At 44.9% G+C, this 24,497-nt stretch overlaps 1 protein-coding gene and 1 long non-coding RNA gene across 5 annotated transcripts in view; one reads left to right on the forward strand and one right to left on the reverse strand.

The window, feature by feature from the left end:
• The window catches only part of epha8 (eph receptor A8), a 348,864-nt gene that overhangs the window by 112,867 nt on the left and 211,500 nt on the right, over nucleotides 1–24,497 (reverse strand). The window lies entirely within an intron of this gene.
• LOC118567130 lies at nucleotides 18,378–18,966 on the forward strand. The gene is made up of 2 exons (XR_004933502.1): nucleotides 18,378–18,793; nucleotides 18,918–18,966. It is a non-coding gene; the product is annotated as an uncharacterized LOC118567130 (long non-coding RNA).

Here is a 24,497-nt window from a genome sequence, read left to right on the forward strand (position 1 = left end):
TGTACAACAAAACACCGACTCTCCATGTCTCGGAGAGCCAGCAGCCGGCGTAAACAGGTGAGGAGGCCTATGCACTCAGCTAAAAGCTAACCCACACAGACCAATGCTAGCAAGCCTCATTTTGGCTAATGTAAGATCTCTTGCCAATAAACTCGACACGATCCGATTAAGAATCGCCACACATTAGATGGACAGCTGTGTAGCGATCTTCACAGAAACGTGGTTAGACAGTGTTGTGGAAATTTGAATTGATGTATGTGACTCTGATCATATCTTGTCTAGATGCAACTGCATATTTTTCCCATGTGAAAGAGCTCACAGCTCACATGGTTACAGATTTAATGTGTTCTGTTCAACCGAGGACACAGAAGAGTTATGTTAGATAAGAACTTGATCATACTAGCTGTGTGGACTCCTATTTCTCAGATGAAAACTACTCCCATTTCATGTGCTAACTCAGAATGTATAAATGTGTAGTGTGTTTTTTTCTCGCCGCTGTGTTTCCTGACTGCGTTGGGCCAGAGAATTTCAAACGGTCTATGCCTTTCAATAAATTTGCAAAGACAAAGATGCATCTTTCTCTGTATTACTGAGTAGTGTTATCTTCCTTTTTGATAAAGATAAAATCTACAACAGCAATGCCCCCAATGCCGCGGTACAGCTAGCAGACCACACACTATTCAGGGCAGATCGCACAGCTACTGCAGAAGGAAATAAGGGAGCAGGGCTGGTGATTTACATTCATGACAACTGGCGGTCAGCGGCAAAGACAGTTGGAACCTACTGCTCCCCTGAAGTGCAGACCATTTAAACTTGTTAGAGAGCTCAGCTCTGTTATCATCATTGCAGAATACATCCCGCTGACAGCTAACGCTAAGCTAGCTCTGGAAGAATTATATTGCTTTGTTACCGACCAAATAGACAATAACCTGGAGGATGTTGTGATTGTTGCTGGTGACTTTAATCATGTTCAACTTAAGTCAGTGCTCCCCAAGTTGCATAAATTCATTAAGTTCTTGACCAGACAATAATATATTAGATCAAGTTTACTGTAATATCCCAAGAGCATATAAAGCTGCTGCAGCTCTGCATTTAGGATTCTCAGATCACATCTGTGTGGAGCTGATACATGCCTACAATCTACTGATGTGGAGAACCAGACTTCTGATAACAAAACATTCAGGTTTGGACAGAGGAGGCCTGCTCTTCATAACTATTTTGAAAACACAGACTGGGAAGTGTTTAAAGAGGATGCTGACTTAGAAAGATGCTCATCATCTGTGCTGTCTTATATCCACTTCTGCACTGATGCTGTCCTACCCACAAAGACAATCAGAAAGTTTCCTAACCAGAAACCATGGGTGGACAGCTCGGTGCAGTCCCTGCGGAAGGCCCAGGATACAGCATTCAGATCAGGAGACAAACTGGCCTATAGCAAGGCTAGAAGTCAAAGGCATCCAGAAGGCCAAGCAAAGGTATAAGCAGTGCATCAAGGACTATTTCAGTAACGACAATCCAAGTGACATGTGGAGAAGCATCAGAAACACCACAGACCACAAGCACAGCGACCAGTGGCTGAGCAACGACCCAGCTCTCCCTGACACCTTAAACAGATTCTTCGCACGCTTTGACTCTCTAAGCTGCAGGGAGCCTGAACATCTTCCTCAAGCACAAGAACAGCTAGCAGGGGTCTTTCTCGACATCTCCAACCTGCAGCTCTCCACAGTTTCTGCCAGGCTGAAATCATCCGTTATCATGCCTGCCCCCAAGAAATCAACCATCACCTGCCTCAATGATTATCGAGCTGTTGCTCTGACCCCGGTCATCATGAAGTGCTTCGAGAGGATCCTCGTAAAGTATATCAATGACGGCATCCCTGCTCTCCCTTAGAGATAGGGTGAGGAGCTCAGTCGTCCGGGGAGGACTCAGAGTAGAGCCGCTGCTCCTCCACGTCCAGAAGAGCCAGTTGAGGTGGCTCGGGCATCTGGTCAGGATGCCTCCTGGACGCCTCCCTGGAGAGGTGTTCTGGGCACGTCCCACCGGGAGGAGGCCCAGGGGAAGACCCAGGACACGCTGGAGGGACTATGTCTCTCTGCTGGGAACGCCTTGGGATTCCTCCTGAGGAGCTGGCCCAAGTGGCTGGAGAGAGGGACGTCTGGGCCTCCCTACTGAAGCTGCTACCCCCGCGACCCGACCCCGGATAAGAGGAAGACGATGAATGGATGGATGGATGGATGGATGGAGGTCCAGGACGACTGAACATGCTCCTCTCTACATACAAGGGGAGGTGGTTGAGCTCGTGGACAGCATTAGATTCCTGGGCATTTATATCTCCTCTGACCCCTCTTGGACTGCGAACACCTCCCACCTGGTGAAGAAGGCCCAACAACAGCTCTTCTTCCTCAGGAAAATGAAAAGGTCTGGACTTTCTACTAAACTGCTAAATAACTTCTACAGAGCTACCATAGAGAGTGTTATGTATCAGCATAACTGTGTGGTATGGGAGCTGCACAGGAGAGGAAGGACTTAGCACGGGTGGTGAGAATAGTGCAGGGGATTGTGGAAGGCTGTCTGCAGGATCTAGACTCAGTTTATGCAGAACGAGTCCAAAGAAGGGCCAAACGCATCTTCACTGATTCCACCCACCCAGGCTATGCGCTGTTTTCCCCTCTCCCATCATGCAAATGCTTCAAAAGCATTAAATCTAAAACTAATAAACTTAGAAAGATTATTTCCAAGAGTTGTGAGGGCTATCGCCCTCCTGATGGGAGACCGTGAATCACTGCGTGGTGACCACTTCTTGCTGCTGTTGCCTTGCAGCAAGAAGGTCCTGGGTTTAAGTCCTACCCTTGCTCTGGGTCTTTCTTCATGGAGTTTGCATGTTCATGACATAAACTTTTTTTTATCTTTTTATATTTTGCATGCTCTAATGTGAAAAAAGAAAAAAATGTCACGATTTGGGTTTTGTCTTGGTTTATGTTATCAGATTTATTAGTTAAGTTTCTGCTTTTGGGGTCTTGTTTGGTTTTGATTTAGACATGTTGTTCTGTTTAGGTTACTTGTTTTCCACCTGTCACTTTATCAGCTCTGTTTGGTCTCCCCTCAGCAATCTGTCAGCTTTCTTGCCTTGATTAGATCCACCTGCTCACTTATAATTAGTCTTCACTCCTGTTCACCTGCTCACTTCACTATATAGTTCTGCCTCGGTCTTTAGTTCTCCGCCAGATCATTAACGAGCCACGGTGAGTTTAGTTCCAGCATTCTATATTCTGATTGACCTGTTGATGATAACCCGAGAGCCTTTTTTGATTCTGAGCCAGCCTGTTCCCTGATCTGTTTTTCCTGCCCTGTCTGACTGATTTACCGGTTTACCGACTAGTTTCTGTCCCATGGTTATCCGAGCTTGCTTTGCCCTGTCTGTACCTCTGCCTATTTTGGACTGCTTTTTGTGTACCGGATTTTGGACTGCCCTTTTGACTATTGAGCCCGCCTGTCCCTGTTTTCATTATTAAAATCCTGTTTTTTGCCTTAACCTCACTTGTTTGGCTTGAATACTGGGTTTGCCTGATTCACGATCATAACAGAATGATCTGGCCCAAACTAAAACCTATCGCCTAACAAGTTTTTAGAGGGTTTTTTTTTCCCCTCCACACGCTATGGCTTGGGAGGGTTCCAGATTGGCGTTCTGTCCCCCTGGTATCGGTCCCAGACGCCATCTCTCCAGCAGCCGCAGCAGCAGTAACTCGCTGCCTGCTCCGAGCTTACGATTGGGAGGGCTTTTTGTCACTAATTCAGGTTCTGCTCAGAATAGAGGGGATCACTCACCCAGCGACACCGCTGTCGGCTCTGCCCATGGGTTTTATCCAGACCCAACTTTGTTTATGGAGGTCGAAGCGGAGGTGGTGCGGGATCTTCGCCCGGATCTTTTTCTCTCTCTCCCTCCAGAGGAGGAGATGCAGGGAACGCTGTGGGCTCCGCCGATCCCGGCTCTACCGACAGGATCAAACCTCCAGCAAGTCCTGCCGTCCCGCCGTCGGAGGAGGGGACGGAAACCTGTGGGTCGCTCCTTCACCCGTTCTGTTCGGCCGACAGGCGAGTCAGTACCGCGCCCGTCCGTTGCCACTTCCTGCCCAGTGGATCGGAGTCCGGTGCTCCCCAGAGCTGAGCAGCCCACAGCGCCTCCTGGTGGCGCCCGTGATGCTGAGGATCTGGCTCTGGAGGACCAGTTAAGAGCTTTTGCCCCTATTATTAAAGACCTTAGGGAGGCTCTTTTCTGCCAGTATTCAGAGAAGCTGGAGGCTAAATTAAAGGAGGTCGAGGGGCACTATAGAGAGGCTCTCCAGGGTTTCTATAGTGGACTCAATCCTGTCCCCAAGGGTCCAGCCGACGCCCCTGCACCTGTCCCAGAGGACCCGCCTCCTACCTCAGCTCCAGTGCCGGCCTCCGGCAACTATAAAGCAGCACTGTCTGCGCAGCCGGCCCAAGACGTTGCAACCCCGGAGGGTCCGCAGCCGGCCCAAGACGCTGCAACCCCGGAGGGTCCGCAGCCGGCCCAAGACGTTGCAACCCCGGAGGGTCCGCAGCCGGCCCAAGACGCTGCAACCCCGGAGGGTCCGCAGCCGGCCCAAGACGCTGCAACCCCGGAGGCTCCGCAGCCGGCCCAAGACGTTGCAACCCCGGAGGGTCCGCAGTCGGCCCGAGACGCTGCAACCCAGGAGGGTCCGCAGCCGGCCCGAGACGCTGCTACCCAGGAGGGTCCGCAGCCGGCCCGAGACGCTGCTACCCAGGAGGGTCCGCAGCCGGCCCGAGACGCTGCAACCCAGGAGGGTCCGCAGTCGGCCCGCGACGTGGGAACCCAGGAGGGTCCGCCGCCAGTCTGCGACGTGGGAACCCAGGAGGGTCCGCCGCCAGTCTGCGACGTGGGAACCCAGGAGGGTCCGCCGCCAGTCTGCGACGTGGGAACCCAGGAGGGTCCGCCGCCAGTCTGCGACGTGGGAACCCAGGAGGGTCCGCCGCCAGTCTGCGACGTGGGAACCCAGGAGGGCCCGCCGCCAGTCTGCGACGTGGGAACCCAGGAGGGTCTCCCACTGGCCCACGATGAGGGGGTTCAGACGAGCCCTCTTTCAGGCCGCAACTCGGGGGCTCATCGGGACACTGGGCGCCGTGGCCCTCGCCCAGACGACAAGCGGCGCCGTGGCCCTCGCCCAGACGACAAGCGGCGTCGTGGCCCTTGCCCAAACGACAAGCTCCGTCGGGGGTCTCGCCGAGAAGACAAGCACCCAGAGCCCCATGGAGACTTAGAGGCCCCTGGACCTCTTTTGAAGCTCTTACCCCCTCATCTTTGGCTTGACAGCCAATTTCCCAAGTGGCTGACCAAACTGTCTTTGTCGGAGGTTCTGGAAGGGTTACTGATGAGGTTCTGGGTGTTAAAGGGTCTGGGAGCATCTGAAGCCTGTAGCCAGGTCCCGTCTGAACCTGTAGCCTGTAGCCAGGCCCCGTCTGAACCTGTAGCCTGTAGCCAGGTCCCGTCTGAACCTGTAGCCTGTAGCCAGGCGCCGTCTGAACCTGAAGCCTGTAGCCAGGGGCCGTCTGAACCTGAAGCCTGTAGCCAGGGGCCGTCTGAACCTGAAGCCTGTAGCCAGGGGCCGTCTGAACCTGAAGCCTGTAGCCAGGGGCCGTCTGAACCTGAAGCCTGTAGCCAGGGGCCGTCTGAACCTGAAGCCAGTAGCCAGGGGCCGTCTGAACCTGAAGCCAGTAGCCAGGGGCCGACTGAACCTGAAGCCAGTAGCCAGGGGCCGACTGAACCTGAAGCCTGTAGCCAGGCTCCTCCTGAACTCTGTAGCCAGGCTCTTCCTGAACTCTGTAGCCAGGCTCTTCCTGAACTCTGTAGCCAGGCGCCTCCTGAACTCTGTAGCCAGGCGCCTCCTGAACTCTGTAGCCAGGCGCCTCCTGAACTCTGTAGCCAGGCGCCTCCTGAACTCTGTAGCCAGGCGCCTCCTGAACTCTTGAGCCAGGTGCCTCCTGAACTCTTTAGCCAGGCGTCTCTTCTAGCTCTTAGTCCGGCGCCAGGTTCTGTTCTCTCTCTCTCCAGGCGTCGGTTCCTGAGGGTCCTGTTCTGCCGCCGGCCTCAGAGGTTGCTGCTCCGCCGCCGGTCTATGAGAGACCTGTTCCGCCACCGGCCGCCGGACATCTTTGCTAACCGGGGCCGTCCTACAGGACACCCGCCGGATTACCTGTCTCACAGGGGTCGTCCGCCGGGACGTCTGCCGGAGAACCTGACACGCCTAGGACGTCCGCCGGAGAACCTGACACGCCTAGGACGTCCGCCGGAGAACCTGACACGCCTAGGACGTCCGCCGGAGAACCTGACACGCCGAGGACGTCCGCCGGAGAACCTGACACGCCGAGGACGTCCGCCGGAGAACCTGACACGCCGAGGACGTCCGCCGGAGAACCTGACACGCCGAGGACGTCCGCCGGAGAACCTGACACGCCGAGGACGTCCGCCGGAGAGCCTGACACGCCGAGGACGTCCGCCGGAGAGCCTGACACGCCTAGGACGTCCGCCGGAGAGCCTGACACGCCGAGGACGTCCGCCGGACAGCCTGACACGCCGAGGACGTCCTTCGGGACGTCCGCCGGACAACCTGACACGCCGAGGCCGTCCTTCGGGACGTCCGCCGGACAACCTGACACGCCGAGGCCGTCCTTCGGGACGTCCGCCGGACAACCTGACACGCCGAGGCCATCCTTCGGGACGTCCGCCGGACAACCTGACACGCCTGGGTCGTCCTCCTGGACACCCGCCGGAGAACCTGACACGCCTGGGTCGTCCTCCTGGACGCCCGCCGGAGAACCTGACACGGCTGGGTCGTCCTCCTGGACGCCCGCCTGAGAACCTGACACGGCTGGGTCGTCCTCCTGGACGCCCGCCTGAGAACCTGACACGTCGAGGCCGTCCTTCTGGACGCCCGCCTGAGAACCCGACTCGTCGAGGTCGTCCTTCTGGACGCCCGCCTGAGAACCCGACTCGTCGAGGCCGTCCTTCTGGACGCCCGCCGGAGATTTTAACTTGTCAGGATCCTCCTCCGGGATACCCGTCAGACTTTATTTATGTTATTTTAGTTCGCCCTGTCGGGTTGTTTTTGGTTTGGACAGTGTTTCTTTTTCCTGTTTCTGGCCCTCCATCCTGTACCTCCCTCCACCCACCCGGGCTAGTCTGTTTTGTTTCTGAGGCCGTCTGGAATCCGGCCTTGAGGAGGGGGTTCTGTCACGATTTGGGTTTTGTCTTGGTTTATGTTATCAGATTTATTAGTTAAGTTTCTGCTTTTGGGGTCTTGTTTGGTTTTGATTTAGACATGTTGTTCTGTTTAGGTTACTTGTTTTCCACCTGTCACTTTATCAGCTCTGTTTGGTCTCCCCTCAGCAATCTGTCAGCTTTCTTGCCTTGATTAGATCCACCTGCTCACTTATAATTAGTCTTCACTCCTGTTCACCTGCTCACTTCACTATATAGTTCTGCCTCGGTCTTTAGTTCTCCGCCAGATCATTAACGAGCCACGGTGAGTTTAGTTCCAGCATTCTATATTCTGATTGACCTGTTGATGATAACCCGAGAGCCTTTTTTGATTCTGAGCCAGCCTGTTCCCTGATCTGTTTTTCCTGCCCTGTCTGACTGATTTACCGGTTTACCGACTAGTTTCTGTCCCATGGTTATCCGAGCTTGCTTTGCCCTGTCTGTACCTCTGCCTATTTTGGACTGCTTTTTGTGTACCGGATTTTGGACTGCCCTTTTGACTATTGAGCCCGCCTGTCCCTGTTTTCATTATTAAAATCCTGTTTTTTGCCTTAACCTCACTTGTTTGGCTTGAATACTGGGTTTGCCTGATTCACGATCATAACAAAAAAAGCTGGACACATGTTTATTGTCTGTTGTGTGTTGTGTGTAGCCTAAGCCTGAGTATGTCCTGACAGGAATTTCAGCACAGTTACACGCGGGGACAATAAAGAATCTTAAATGTTTTTTTTAATGTACGTGGAATGTTGGCGCAAGCCAGTAGCATTGTTGTGTCCATAACAACCACTTTAAAAGGAGAAGTCTGGTCAGCAAGGAAGAATCAATGGATTATTATCTATACCTAAAACTAATACTTTCGCATTGATTTAATGAATGTAGCGTTAATCAGTAAAAAAATAAAAGTATTAATTGTCGTCGCGATCACTGAGTCTTGGAGTGGCCATTAATGATCAAACATGGTAACACCTCACTCCTGACGTCTTCTGGAAGTGATGTCATGGTGCGGTAAGCCGAGGGCCAATCTCCGTGCTTTACGAGCTAATTCAGTAGGAACTATTATACACATCTGCGATCAACAGCAATTATTTCGGATTTCCAGAGGACTTCACCATTGAAATTCGCGAGAGCAATTGTTAAAGCAACAATGCCCACGTGCATGGCAGTTGGATGTGCAATACATCGGGTAAAAGTGAAAAACAAACATTACTTATTTCACCTTTCCGAGTCATAATCCACCACGAGTTCGTCATTAGATTGCCAACTTGAAACCCTGTTCTATTTTTAAACATTGTATTATATATTTCTGTTTATTTCACATTGTGGTTCAATTCAATTCAATTTTATTTATATAGCGCCATATCATGAAACATGTCATCTCAAGGCACTTTACAAAATCAAGTTCAATCAGATTATACAGATTGGGTCAGATTATAATTTCCCATATAAGGGAACCAGTTGATTGCTTCAAAGTCCCGACAAGCAGCAGTCACTCCTGGAGAAGCGTAGAGCTTATCCTTAGCCAGTAGTTTTAGGTAGGATTCTATGTCACCTGTTCTGGCCCCTGGTAGGCATTTAACTATGGTCCCTGGTTTCTTTAGTGCCACATTTCTTATTATGGAGCTGCCAATAATTAAGGTCGGCTCCTCGGCGAGATTGTCGCTCAGAGGGGAAAATTTATTAGAAACGCAGATGGGTTGGTGGTGATCTGGGGTCTGTAATCTAGAGCTATGCTTCCTACGAACTGTCACCCAGCCAGCCTGGTTACCAGGCTGTTCGGGTGCTACTGCTTTAGGTTCGCTACGTGAAGTTACTCTATGCGGCTCCGCGCTAGCAAAGGAGTGGCTAGCAGCTGTTTTTTCAACAGCACGGAGCCGGGTCTCTAATTCTGACACCCTCGCCTCCAAAGCTACAAAAACACTACATTTATTACAAGTACCATTATCACTAAAGGAGGCAGAGGAATAACTGAACATCTGACACAGAGAGCAGCAGATAGGAGACTTAGTCAGAGATGGAGAAGCCATTTTGAGACTAAGGCTTGGCTAACGCTAGGCTAAAGCTAGGCTAGTGCCCTGTTATCACGCCAAAGAACAAACCGTGTTAAACACGAGGAGTTCCCAAACGTGATGAGCAGCCACAGAAAATGTTTTAAAAGTGCTTATGTTTGGAAACAGACGTTACAGCAAAGAGGTTTAAAGATAAAAAGCGAGAGAGCCTGGAGCAAAAAACCATCATTCACACAGCAATAACAGGAAGTGACACAATACGCCTTACCGCAAACAGGAAGTCAGCAATTATGATTCGAAAAATTTTCACCATGCTAAGATTAAAAACTTACACATTATATAAATTGTAAATGTCTTTTTTATTAGTTCAACATACAAAAAACAACTAGCCATCATTGTCAGCTTCTTTAAACCCAAGATAAACTCCATCATCACTAGGATATTTATTCCTAATGGCAAGAACTACACAAGATGGTATGACCCGTCTATTTCTTTTTACCAAGCCTGTCGTACAGCCATAGATTGAACTGTCTATACGCTGCCAGCTGCATAAGTCTGTTTGGTGCTGGATTTGGTAGCATTTCATTATTATACAATTGACACATAGTTATTAAGGCAAGCCGTAATACAGCATCATTCAGGCAAATTGTTTGCACTTCCTCCATCATCATAATGCAAGCCTGGTGTGAATAGTTATCAGTTTTTTTCCAGATTACGGCCACAACAGCAACATGATTCAACTACAGTCATCATCAAGTTGCAGCTTCCACACAAACACCAAAACAAGTCAAAAAGCCCGTTTTGTTCTGTTGGTGGCTCTTCGGTTGATGTATTTCTCTTGTCTTTATCAACATCATCATGAGGGCGAGGCCCTGCCTGAAAAACCAAAAATAAATTAAATCAGTTGGACCATCTTATAACAATTAACAAATGAATAAAAAGACGATGTCAGGGGCCTGTTGCTACACCACAGCCGCAGCAGACAGATTCAATTATATTTTATTTATATAGCGCCATATATAGGCTATGGGTAGCCAGCGGCTTGCCAGGTCTGGGCCTGACGCCTCCGCTCCCCCCAGGAGGGGTGGGGGGCAGGGGTGGCTAGGGTAAGGTGGGGGAGGGAGGGGGTTTATTAGGTATTTAGGGGGTGAGGGGGGTTCTGGCTGGGTGGCCCGTACGGGTCGTGTTGGCCCCCCCCCACGTCCTGCCCTCCTCCTCTGCGCTGGCAGGCGCCTTGGCCCTCTGGCGCATTGGTGGGCTTCGGGGCGGGTTCCCGGGTGGGCGCCGGCCCACTCCTGGCGGCTGTTTCGCGGGGCCTGGCCCCCCGGGGGGCGGCCGGGGCCCCCGCTGCGGGGGCGGGGCGGCCCTGGGGCCTCTGGCCCTCAGGGCCCATGGCCGGGACCACTTCAGCGCGGCTGGCTGCCGGCGGAGCCCACGGGCTCGTCCCCGCAGCTCTTGGGGGCGTTGGCATTGCGGTGGCTGGGGGGTTTCCTCGGGGGCCCCCTTTGGGGGCCCCTTTGGGAGTCCGGGGTTATGGGTCCCCTGACTCCTGTCTCTGTGCTCGGGGAAGGCAGGCCTTTGGTTCTCCACAACCACTATTGAGCTATTTCCTTCTGGATAATTTTCACCTAAACTAGTGCACTCTCACAAACTCCCACAGGTGCTGGGTTCCAGGTATTAAGTGTTCACTTATATACAGAAAGCTTATAATTTGTTTATTTATTTATGTTCTTTCACTTTTTTTTTTCAAGTATCACATTACACATGTCAGCTTAAATAATAATACATATGATTTAGCAATGGCATCTAGGTGTTACACGATTGTATCTGTTGCTTTATGTCTGTTGGTTGTGCTGTTCTTTTTGCATCTCTCTTTCCAGGTGATGGAGCAGACGGAGGACGTTTTATCATTCTCTCCCTGTTATCTCTTCTTTCTTTCACCTCTACTCTTTCTTTTTTTCCCTCTCTTCTTGTTCTTCCTTTACTCTCCCATTGTAGTGTCCATATAATTAGAAATTCTCCCTGCAGGAATCACAATAAAGCTATTTACAAGCATAAATCAAGCGGAGCATTATGGCGAAAGCTGTTTGCTCCACTTGTGAAAGTAAAATCTGTCGAGCTCTATCTGGCATTGATACATCAATTCCTATTGCCACATTGCTAGAAAGGACACTGGAAAAAATAAATAAAAATATAGTGCCAATTCATGAAACAAGTCATCTCAAGGCACTTTACAAAGTCAAATTCAATCATATTATACACTGACAATAATATGATTGACATTGTCATAATCATCGTCCCTTTTTGGTCTCCTCGGCTTAAACTGGTATGGCTGTATTTCGTCAAAAGTCAGGTTGCTATCAAGAAAGTCTTCCAAATATTCTAAATCGCTATCAAATGATGACAATAAATGCACATAACTCCCATCGCTGTCCCTATTAAATCCATTACTCCCTGCTTCGCATACTGCACTGGTCGTCGCCATCTTGGATAATAGCGCGTTGTGATAAACACCAGATAGAGCATTGGGACTGGCTCGACAACCGATACCGCACCATGATGTCTGGGAGGTGGCAGTACTGTTCTTTGACCAACATGGATGCCTCCAGTAAAGCACATTCAAATGATATTACTCTAATTAAAAGAACTTATCATTTATTGAACAGTATGGAATAATTTTATATTTAAAGTACTTTCAAAAGTTTGAATTCTGAATATGACCGGACTTCTCCTTTAAGAACAAAATGCAACATTCTCACATTTTTCTGAGGACACACTGAAAACTTTGGCAAAATTGATAAATTATTTTTTTCCATTCCTAACCAAATATTATGAACATATTATGCACACTTTTTGCTAGAAATGTAATCAAACTTCATAACTGCTGTTTAACTAATTTTTTGTGTTAACCATGTATTTTTCTTAAAGCAGTAAAAGTTACGTTAATTCTAATCACTAAACTGTGGCTTGGACCCGACATGGGGTCAGGGTTTGTTGACTCACTCAAAAGCAATAAATTCATTCAAGCTTGGGAAAGAGTTGAAAACCAACAGAAGATCAGATGACAGTGAAGTCCTGAGAGGAAAGCTTTGACGAATCAACTCAAGGAGGAACATCAGGTCATCTCATCTATACAATCCACAATGGCTGAAGAAATGTTTGGAAAGTCAGTGAAACAATTGAAGCTGGATCGCACCATGGCAAAGTCTTCCTTCACCAAGCAAGCTAATTTCCTGAGCAGAAAAGCTTCCAACATGACAGAGATGGAACTACGGGAGGAGTTTAAAAAGCTAACTTCTGATGCCAGACATGTAAGTGATTCAAATGATGATTACAAAGCTGGACTACTGGCAGAGGTGGGAGATGAAGATGGTGAACTTGATAAACAGCAAACAGCTGATTTGGAAAAGACTATTAATGACTGTGAATTAAAATTAGAAGAAGTCAAACAAATAGTTCAGTCTAATTTGTGGAAAAAGTATGGTCAAGATGAACTCTATACTGCAATCCAAGAGGCAGAAAAGGCATGCAATGATGCTTCTGAGATAAAAGTTTTAACTGTGAACAAAAGCGCATATGAAGTGCAGCTGTCCTTCGTGGAGAATGTGATCCAGGAATCTATTAAAAGTTTTGTGACCTGGGAAGTGTGGATTCCAGTAGAAGAAAGGGACAATATAGAAGACAGAGTAAAACAAATGAAATTGATGAAAAATAAACTTCAAACAAGAAAATCTCAGTTTGCCATAGCACAAACGATTGCAGAGGAGAAGAGGAAATCAGATGCTGCTCAATTAGACCTTACATCTTTTCCTATACGAGCGCAACCTGCACCCAGTGTAAAGATTAGACCCATTTGTCTACCAAAATTTCATGGCTGTAAAAGAAACTTTCACAGATGGAGAAAAGACTGGGAAAGTCTGCAGAAGCAGGGAGAACCAAGTGGCTCAGTGGAAGTGAAAAAGTTTCAGTTGTTGGATAGTGTAGATGAAAGGATCTGTAATGAATTACACCTGTCTACTTATGATACTGCTGCAGATATGTTTCGAGTGATGGAAAATAGGTATGGCGACAAGTTAAGCATTGCTTTAGAAATTATTGAAGAGCTTGAGAAGACTCCACCCCGGAAAGCAAACCAGCCAAGGAAAGTGATAGATCTTATTCAAGAAATCGAAAAGGCTCTAGCTGACTTAACAGAGTTAGGTAATATTGGAGCAATGAAAAATCCTCTGGTTATTAAATCTCTAGAGAGTAAACTACCTGATGTTATAAAGAGAGACTGGCTAGTTTTTATGGTTAATCCTGCCAATGCAGTTACACCAGATAACCATTTTGATAGTCTTCTCAAATTTCTAAAAACACAGGAGGAAGTTCTAGAGAAATTGGAGCAACTAGGAGTGAGTGAAAAGGTTGAGAAGAAGTTTGAGAAACGACATGCTTTTACTCGATCCACAAGAAAGAATCATGCCTGTATTGTGTGTGGAGACACAAGACACGGAGATAAAATATTCTTCTGCAAACAGTTCAAAGTAATGAATTTACCTGAAAAGCTCAACATTGTAAAGACATTGGACACATGCAAAAGGTGTTTGAGAAAGCATGGAGATGCTGATTGCGTCAACACCTACCTTTGTAGAGATAAAGATTGTAAGAAGAGAAGCTTTTCAGATCACCATTTTCTCCTTTGCCCAAAGGGTAAAAGTACAAAGGTTGAGACTGATAAACCAAGAAGGGAAAATAGATTGACAGAAGAGCAGGAAAAATTCATAGCTGGACTTTCACCAGAACTAGCAGAAGAATGCAGAGAAGCCTTTTCAAATGTGACTGCTTCAACAAGAAACACAAGGCGTGAAGCCTCTGGTCTTATGGAGTCATATGGACTAAAGGAGCAACCTGTCATTCTAATGCTATTGGAAGTCACTGCGAACGCAGGCCAGAAAATTGGCACTTTGATTGACCTGGCTTCTGATACTAATTACATTACTCATCAAGCAGCTAAAAGGTTGAGCCTGGAAGGTGAAAACATAACATTAGTTGTTCATGGTGTTGGGGGAATGTCAGTCAAAGTTAGAACAAAAAGATACCTGCTAAAAGTAAGAGTTAAGACCCCCAAAGGCAAAGTGAAAGCTCACCAACTCATGTGTTATGGACTTAGTGAAATTGCTAAGGTGCTTAAAGTCATTCAACCTCAACAGTTGCAAAGGTTTTTCCCAGATGTTGGCCTGGAGGACCTTAAAAGACCAGATACTATTGAGCTGCTAATAAGCCACAGAGAAGGCAGACTGGCCCCTCAAAGAGTCAAGGTTGTGGGAGACTTGGTTCTGTGGAACAGTCCACTCGGCATGACCGTGGGAGGAGCTCATCCGGATCTTTGTGAAGACGTCGACGTGGCAGCATACAGGTCAGAAACGCACTTTGCTCGTTCCATGCGCATTGCTGCTGTGGAGTATAAAGAAGCCTGCAGTTTTGAAGAAGTTAAAGCAGAAAGCAAAAACACAACTACCAATAAAGAGTTCATTGATTGGTGGAAGTGGGAGAGCATAGGAGCAGCTTGTGAACCAAAGTGTGGTGGATGTCGCTGTGGGACATGTCAGCCAGGTGGGAAAGATATGACATTAATGGAGGAGAAAGAACTTGAAATAATTAAACAAGGCCTTACCTATGTGCAAGCAGATAACCACAGTGATGCTCCCCACTGGGATGCAAAGTATCCTTGGATTGTAGAACCCACTTGTCTTCCCAATAACAGGAAAAGTGTTGAATCAACTTTCTTAAGAATAGAAAGACGATTAAATAAAGAGCCTGAATGGAAAACTGTCTATGCAAGCCAGGTGCATGAAATGGTGGAGAGGAAAGCAGCAGTAAAACTAACAGAAGACACTCTAAACAACTGGAAAGGACCAGTATGGTATGTAAACCATCAGGTGGCGCCAAATCCTCATTCTGTGACCACTCCTGTGCGTTTAGTATGGAACAGCAGTCAAGGATTTGAAGGCCTAAGTATGAACGATATTCTGCTGAAAGGTCCTGATGTTTTAAATCCTATTCGTGCTGTTCTACTCAGGTTCAGAAGGGGACTGCATGCTGCCCTGGGAGACATTAAAAAGATGTATAACTCTGTGTGGCTAGAGGACCTGGAGAGACATCTACACAGGTTCCTCTGGAGAGACGGCTCAGAAGAGGAGATCGGTGAGTTTGCCATTACCAGAGTTAACATTGGGGATCGACCTGCTGGATGTATTGCCCAAGTAGCGATGCGAGAGACGGCAAAACTGCCCATGTTTGACAGCTGTAAAGAGGAGCGGAGGATCCTGGAAGAAGACTGTTATGTCGATGATATTCTAACATCTGACAATGACCCAGAACTTTTGCATAGACACATTGAGAAGGTGGAAGAGATCTTACAAGCTGGGGGATTCTGTTTGAAACCATGGGTTCTATCAGGTCAAAGTGGGAGGCAAAACATGTCCTTATCGGGCAGAGATAAAATCCTTAAACTCCCTAATCAGTTGGAAGAGGATGACAATAAGGCTTTGGGAGTGGGATATCTGGTGGAGGAGGATAAATTGTATGTGATGACATCAATTAACTTCTCAAAGAGGAGGAAAAAAATGAGGATGGGACAAAACCTAGAAGAAGGAGAAGTGAGAATAAAAACTCCAAATCCTCTCACTAGGAGAGAACTCCTTAGCCAAGTAGCTAGTCTTTTTGATCCCATTGGGCTAGTTACACCCACCAAACAAAAAGGAGCCATTCTAGTGAGAAAGGCTTTTCAAGAAACCAAAACTGCAGGCAAAGCAGGTGATACTTGGGATCAACCACTTTCTGATGGACTAAGAAATGAAGCCATTGAATTGTTCCAGGAGTATGTTCGCCTGGGCCAAATTAAATTTCACAGGAGTTTAACACCAATCAGTTGGATCGGAAAGCCCATTGGAATAACTTTTTCTGATGGGAGTGACAAAAGTTATGGGGCAGTTCTATACTTCAGATGGGAGACAGAGCAAGGGATCCAAGTGAGACTTGTAGAATCCAAAGCAAAACTAACTCCACTCGACCAGAAAGGAGAACCTGTAAAGGCAGAAATCTGTGGTGCGGTGTTTGCAGCTCGTCTGAGGAAGTATGTTGAAAAGCACAGTAGGATGGAAATTGGAGGGTGGTACCATCTTCTAGACAGCCAAACTGTGTTAGGAGCCATTCAGCGTGACAGCTATGGGTACCAAACTTTCTTTGCTAATAGAATTGGTGAAATACAGAAAACTGGGCCTGTAGCAGATTGGTGGTGGATTCCAGGTGAGCTCAATGTTGCAGACATTACATCAAGAGGAGCATGTCCTGAGCACCTCCAAGAGGACTCACAGTGGCAAAATGGACCAAAGTTTTTGGTGCAACCTATTGACCAATGGCCGAAAAGATCTGCCAAAGACATTGCTATGAGTGCAAGAGAAGGGGTTGAAAAACTCCAAAGAAAAGCTTTCTCAGCAGTAACAACTAGAGCACAGTCTAAGCAAACTAAAAAAAAATTGTGTAATGAGGAGGCAACAAAGAATGCTCTAAAAGTTACAAAGGGTAAAGAAAGGGGCATGGAGCTCAAAATCTCACCTCTTACATTCATTGCCAAGCAGTTAATTCAAGAGAGAAGATACAGCAGTCTTTCTAAACTGGTCAGAGTTATTGCATGGGTGAGAAGAGCTGTTGAAAACTGGAGACTCACTTTGGAAAATCACCATAGTGGCAGAAAAGTGAAAGTAAAAATTTCAACAGACGTCAAACAATCAACCATCCATCCCGGGCTTAGTGTTAAAGAGTGTGAGAATGCACTGAGAGAGGTTTTTCTGGCTGCACAAGAGAATACCTCGTTCCATGACACAACTTTAAACAGGCTAGTTGTGTTTAAAGAACAAGATTCTGGACTTCAGGTATGTGGGGGTCGTATTCAATCCTTTAATGAAGATAAAAGAGCTGTTCCCATTTTACCCTATGACTCATGGGTATCCACATTGGTTGCTCTTGAAGCTCATGAAGTCAATCATGAAGGTATTGCTGGTACATTACTGCAGATGAGGAAAAAAGCATGGGTGGTGAGAGGCAGAAGATTGGCTAAGAAAGTTGTGAATAACTGTGTGACGTGCCGGAAAATCAGGGCAAAAAGATGTGAGCAGATAATGGGGGATCTTCCACCAGAACGAACACAGCCGGCTAGACCATTTGAGTTTACTACTATTGATCTTTTTGGACCTTATGAAGTGAGGGATGAGGCCCGGAAAAGAGTTAAACTGAAAGTGTGGGGCATCATCTTCTGTTGCATGTCATCTAGAGCTATTCACACAGACCTTGTAAGCGATCAGTCAAGTGAAGGGTTTTTGTTAGCATACCAGAGATTTACAGCCTTAAGAGGACATCCAAGAAAGTTATGGTCAGATGGCGGAAAAAACTTTATTGGAGCTAAACCTGTCCTGGCTGATCTTTATCTGTTTTTGGACCAACTAAACAAAGAGCAAATTCAACATGAAGCTTTGGAACATGGAACTGAATGGAGCTGGAAAATACACCCTGCAGACTCCCCCCATAGGAATGGGGCAGCAGAAGCAGCTGTAAAGATAGTCAAGCAAGCATTGCACAATCTAGGATCGGACGGAGTTTTTACATGGAGTGAATTTCAAACATTCCTGTATATGGCAGCTAATCTGGCTAATGAAAGACCAATAGATGCAAGAACTCAAAGTCGAGAAGATTGCATAAGCTACATCACACCAAATTCTCTGCTGCTTGGAAGAACTGATCTAAAAAGTGATAGTTGCGGATTTGACTTTAAAAGTTATCCACTCAAGAGATTAAAGTTCATTCAAACAGAAGTGGATAGATTCTGGAGAAAATGGAGTCAATTAGCTGGACCAAATTTGTTTATCAGAAGTAAATGGCATTCAAAAAAGCGAAATGTTGCTGTCGGAGACATTGTTTGGCTGGCAGACCAAAATGCTTTGAGGAGTCAGTACAAACTTGGCAGAGTGATCAGCGTAAACTGTGACGGAAAGGGGACTGTAAGAGATGTTCATGTATGAACTTATCCAAGTTATCCTGTACCACTTATAAGAGCTGGAGGACAAACAAGGAGGACGAGGAAGGAACTTCAAGTGAAGATACCCTCAACAATACTTCACAGAGATGTAAGGCGCATTGTTGTGTTATTGCCGATAGAAGAACAAGAAAACCCTACTGGGACAAGATCTGGCGAAGAGAGAGGCGTGACCTCCTTGGGTTAAAAAAAAAAAACCAGGAGCTCAAGTGGGAGGTGTCAAGTTGAAACAGCAATTGGTGTATTTGTGTGAGTGCAATACCATCTCCACCCAGCTGGCACGTGGCCTACAGAAAATCAAGCACACCCGTCTTTCACTCAGGCCTTCAAGAGCTATAAGTCTACTCAGCACACCTGTGTTGAAAGAACCTCTACAAACAAAGACCTCATCTTCAAGCTCCTGCAGAAACACCACTGGTAGGAACTGAACTTTAAACCTGTATTCGGAGGACTTAGCTGGCTTTACAAAAATGGGAAAGTAGTTTATTTTGTTTATTTTTCTTGATGACTTGAAAGTAATTTGTAATTTGTTTGTTTGTAGGTTTTCAACCTGCTTGGGTGTCATGTATTGAAAAGTACAAGGATTTAAAGAAAAAAAAAAGAGAAGAGAGAAATAAAATGAAAAGATGACACTGAGAAGAGTTGGTCCTGGATTTCTTTGATGGGAGCAAGCCCTTGTCAAGTTTGGGCAGAAGCTAAGGTGATTTGTAGAGGCCAGAAAACTTGACAGTGCCTCTGGGGGGGTTCTTCAGACATGCGGGCGCAATCGGCAGGGACTAGTGCAGGGGTGTCAAACATACGGCCCGCGGGCCGGATCCGGCCCGCCGAACAATTTAGTCCGGCCCTGTGGCTAAATGCATTATCATTATTATTTTTTTTTTTTTTTTTTATTTTTTTTTCCCAGTGTCCTGTCTGGCAATGTGGCAATAAGATGCCACAAAGAGCTCATCAGATTTTACTTTCACAAGTGGACAAGATAAAAGGAAGAGAATGATAAAACAATTATTGAAAAAAACATGTACTTCGTTTAATTGAAAATATGCAGTTCCTATATTGTCCACGAGGGGCGCTGTGTTTTAATTAACAGATTAAGCTTCAGGTGTGGAAAAATTCAAATAATTTCTTAATTTTTATCTGTTTGATGTATTTTATCATGCAGGACAGTGTTTTTAAGTTCCAAAAAATGTGAATAAATGTTTTTCAACATTGTATAATCACTGTGATCAGTTCTTATGCATAATGCACAAGTAAATGTTTAACTGAGTAAAAGTATTGTTGAAATTGCACATACTTTTCTTAAACACGCTGAGATTATTCATAATATATTGTGTAAAAGTGAAATTAACTTAATATAAAAATCAACAACAAGTCCACATTTATTAGTTCTATTTAATCTTGCAATGAGTTAACTCGTGTGGCCCTCTTGAGATCAGATTAAGCTGAATGTGGCCCCTAAACCAAAATGAGTTTGACACCCGTGGACTAGTGGATTCCGTGATCTTCAAAAAAATGGGATTTTAGGACAGGTTGTAAGTGTGTGTCTCCCTTTGGAATTCCAAATGTAATAAATATATGCATATTATAAGGGTTTTGTCTCTGATAGTGGTTTTCTTCCTTTGGTGCTAAATCTCTGAACCGGGTGAGGCGGGCTGTAGTGCATAAAACAGGAAGAACTAGAGGCCGTCTTAACACTGCTGATGTTTGTTTAAATGTTTTGCTTTTCCACATTAAGTACTGGGAATGTCAGCCATGTTCTTTTTTTTTTGCTGGAAGAAATTTGATCACGGTAAATTGTGACAATAGTATGTTTCCCCCTGTGGATCAGTGTGATTATTCCTTTTTTTCAGGTGAGACTGGGTTGTGTATCAACATAATGAACATAGAGCCTTTGCATTTTACAAAACAAAAAGTTAATCTAAAGGACAAACATCTTCTTCGAGGCCAAAAAAAAGTTATCCATAGTATTTATTTTTTCATTTACATTACAACCACACCCTGTCAAGTCATAAAACTTCATTAAAATGGACTTAAAAAAATTAATTACCCACATTGTTTTGGTGTTTTCCAGCTCCATAAACAAGGAGAACAACATGCATGCATAAAGCAGGCTGCTACATCTTTATCTAAATCTGCTCCCCCCCCCACCCCCAACAACAGCACTGGCATGTGCATTAGAGCTGCAAGCGAAGGGTTACACAATTTGCAACACATATCTAGTGAAACAACAATATAATGTTGATAAGAACATCCGTAATGCTGAATCAATTGACATAAACACAACATTACAAATGTAGCTTTTAAAGACAAATACTACAAATTATTTCTCTGTCTTTTATTTTTACATTTATATTTTATACTTTAAAACATTTACATGTTATGGTAAATGTCTTTACACTACATTCAGTCATTCACCCATACATGCACACATTCACACCCCGGTGGTGGTGACCTATGTCAGCAGCCACAGCTGCCCTGGGGCAGACCGACAGAAGTGAGGCTTCCAGACATCGGAGCCACCGGGCCCTCTGACCACCGCCAGCAGAAGATGCGGGTGAAGTGTCTTGCCCAAGGACACAACAATTAAAACAGTCAGAGCATGGGATCGAACTGGCAACCGGCTAGTTACAGGACAAACTCCCTAACTCTAGTGCCACCACGTTATTCTAAAGTTTCTTTTAGGAAACTAATATAAATACTATAAACAACGTCCCTAATGTTGAAATTACTGACTGATGGCTACGGAGACTTTAAAGATCCCCAGAGCAGTAAAGGCACAGCAACCTGTGAGAAACAGTTACACACCGGTCAGTGTATAACGCTTCATTGTGTGTCTGTGTGAGTCCATCTCTGCATAAATGCATTACACAATATGTTTGAAGTGGAAAAGAGAAGGCACACCAAAGAAGAGGCAGGTGCTCAAGGCAAAAGCAAGGACAATGTCCTTTGCCAGCCTTTATGTGTGTGGTGGAATGAGTATGTACCAGAATAATATTAAATTGTCCATGTTTCTGCCTTACTTCCACATTTTACTGTGGCACTATAACCATCATAATAAAAGTCAAACTGTCACACACATTTTCTTCTGCGACAACTTGTGTCTTTTAATCCAATTTGTGTCATAATCACTTTATTACTAATAATGTCTTTCTATTTTGGATTATTTTATTTTATCCCCTTTATTCTGCTCACCTTTCTTTTGTTTCTGCTGCATTTCTGCCTGCTTTTCATTTGTCTTGCATGCCCACTGACACAGAGGAGAGTTTACTGACATGAGAGTCAAAAAACAAACTGTGAGCAATACTTAAACCCCTTTGTGACTTGAGAAGCTAATAATTGTCGTCTGCTAGAGAGCAAAAGGTGTGAAGTTACAAGACGTGACACAGGTAGGCACAACTTTAAAGCAACACAGAACACAAACCTGCTGCCATTTAAATCAAGCACAGTATCTGGAGGCTAAGCCTTAAGAGGCCGTTTCAGTCGACAATGGGTGGTTAAGGAATACATACATTATTATTTAACAGCTAATCTTTCAGATAAAAAGAATCTTTAAAAAAGGACAAACAGGCTGATTTCATTCGATTCCATAGTGCTTTGACTGACCCTGCAACCTGCAAAGATTACCTCTGTAACCCAAAAACTGACAGAGTGGTTTTGATGTTTTTAGTCAGAAATGGAAGTGAGGTTACATAACTTCTGTCTTTTGTCTATTTCCTTCAGTTGAGATATTTCTCAGTTTGATTTCAAACTATTGAAATTAAAAAAACTGAACATAGAAAACAGGCTAAATCGTTTTCGATGTATTTGTGTGTGTGTGTGTGTGTGTGTGTGTGTGTGTGTGTGTGTGTGTGTGTGTAAAAACTCTATCGGATTATTTCTATATTGATATTGTACATCAAAAATATATCCGTCCACTTATCTATGCAGGGTCACGGAGGCGCTGGTGCTTATCTCCAGTGGTGATGGGCCGAGAAGTGCATCACAGAGACACACAGGATAAACAGTCATGTACACACAAACTCAAACCTAAGGGCAATTAAGAGAGACCAATTAACCAAAATGCCTGAATCTGGGAGGACAGACCCACACACACACAGGGAGAACTTGCAAACTCCATTCAAAACCCAAGGATGATTTGAACCCAGGAACAGCTGCAACCTAACACTGCTACCAACTGTGTGCTGTGCAGCCCTAAATCAAAAATAAAATGAATATATTTCCTATTAGGGTTGTCAAAATAATCAATGCCTCAATATAATCAATACAAACATTATTCAAATATACTGATTTGCGTCAAAATCAGACATTGCTGGTGAAGATTCTCAGTCATCCAGGTTATGGTCATTCCAAAAAAAAAAAAAAGTAAAAAACAAAGAAACTGGACTTGTTTTCCGTAGTTGAAGACGTTTCGCTTCCTCTCCCGGAAGCTTTCTCAATTCAAAAAGTTTTTTGAATTGAGAAAGCTTCTTCAACTACGGAAAACAAGACCAGTTTCTTTGTTTTTTACTTTTTTTTTTTTTTTTTGGACATACAAGACATTCACATTTGCCCAGATTGTTGCACTTCTCCCTCCAGGAGCGTTGCAATAACGGAGGTTCCACTTCATTGATTCCTTACCTGAACAAAATAATCTGATTCTGGAAGTTTTAAACTCCGTCAACATGTGGAGTTCAGCAAGAACAAAATATGTGAGCCTCTTTATTGACAAAGTGAATACAAAAGTCTCTCCCTATAAAGCAGGTGGCCAAAACACAAATACAAACCACAGCATCATACCTAACAGTAGGACAACACAAGTTAACACTATCTAGCTTTACAGACACAGACAGGGTTCTGTCCATCTGAGCTGCCCCTTCCCGATTCACTCCCTAGGTGTTCAGCTCTCAAAAATGTTCATCAGTTGTCTGCTCAGATGACTAATAAGTTGTGAAAAAATAAACCAAACAGGTACAGCCCCTCCATTACTTCTCTATTTAGTCTCAAAGGCATCAGAGGCTAATGTGGCTAATTATAATACAGGTTATAGTGGAGCCAGACTGAAGCTGACCATTAGAGCAGAAATAAGTAGGAACCATATTAAACTGGGTGATCAAACTGCTATTTGATCACTAAAGAAAATATATTGCAAAGTTACAAGAAAGACAAAAAATGTACATGGCTGCTCCTAAAGATGGACCAGATCCTTATTTTCAACGTAAAGAATATATTTGCTATGCACCTGATCTAAGTCTGTCTTTTGCATAAAATCTTTTCAAGATTGCACACTAAAGATAAGCAAATATATTGATATAAGATAATTGTATAACTGAATCTTAGGTGCATACTCCAATAATGGATTTTAACACTTATACTATTAGTTCTATAAGCTTTACTTTTTCACCAGACAGCAAAGTGACATTTAAATTACATATTTGTCTAATGGAAGGCTAAAAGTAAAGAAGATTGGAACCGATAAAAATAAAATTAGGCAGAATTATATATACGCAGCAATAAATAAACCAATATACTTAAGATTTAAGATGTATATAAAAACATTTCAAACAATTATATGAAATTTATATCTCTTTTAAAAATGTCCAATTTATTTATTTGATCACATTTTATAATGGAATTAACTTTCATATTTATTTCTACTTTTTCTCAACATATTTATTTAAGGATTTTATTTTCATTTTACGGTTTTTCGTTTTACTTATAGTTGCTCTTATTTTTCCATAGAATTTCCTTATCTTGTCTTTGTCAGAGTTGAGTATTGACTTGGCATTTTGTTTAGTATTAGTTTTCAGTTTTTTCCTCCTTGTTAGGGTTTTAGTTATGATTTGACTTTATAGTCAATCACGTCATCAAATGAAAATGTTATAAGCAGCAGGTACCATGAAAAAACACTGTTCGAGACATTTGTTGCTGTTGTTCTTTCAAAGAAGAAATTGTTGATTGTGACAAAGTGGCTGTGATAGCAGCAGCTACACGTGTGTCCTCCTGTGCTGCCATGTTTATTTTGGCTTGGATGTTGGCTTGACACCTCTTGCTTTCATCACAGCTGGTATGGCCTGTCTAAAACAATAATACTGCAACGTGATTGGCCTGAACCATTTTGGGTTCGGGCCAAAGCGATTGAGATGGG

This window comes from Fundulus heteroclitus, chromosome 20, assembly GCF_011125445.2.
Source record: "Fundulus heteroclitus isolate FHET01 chromosome 20, MU-UCD_Fhet_4.1, whole genome shotgun sequence".
In the NCBI taxonomy this organism is placed as follows: Eukaryota; Metazoa; Chordata; class Actinopteri; order Cyprinodontiformes; family Fundulidae; genus Fundulus; species Fundulus heteroclitus.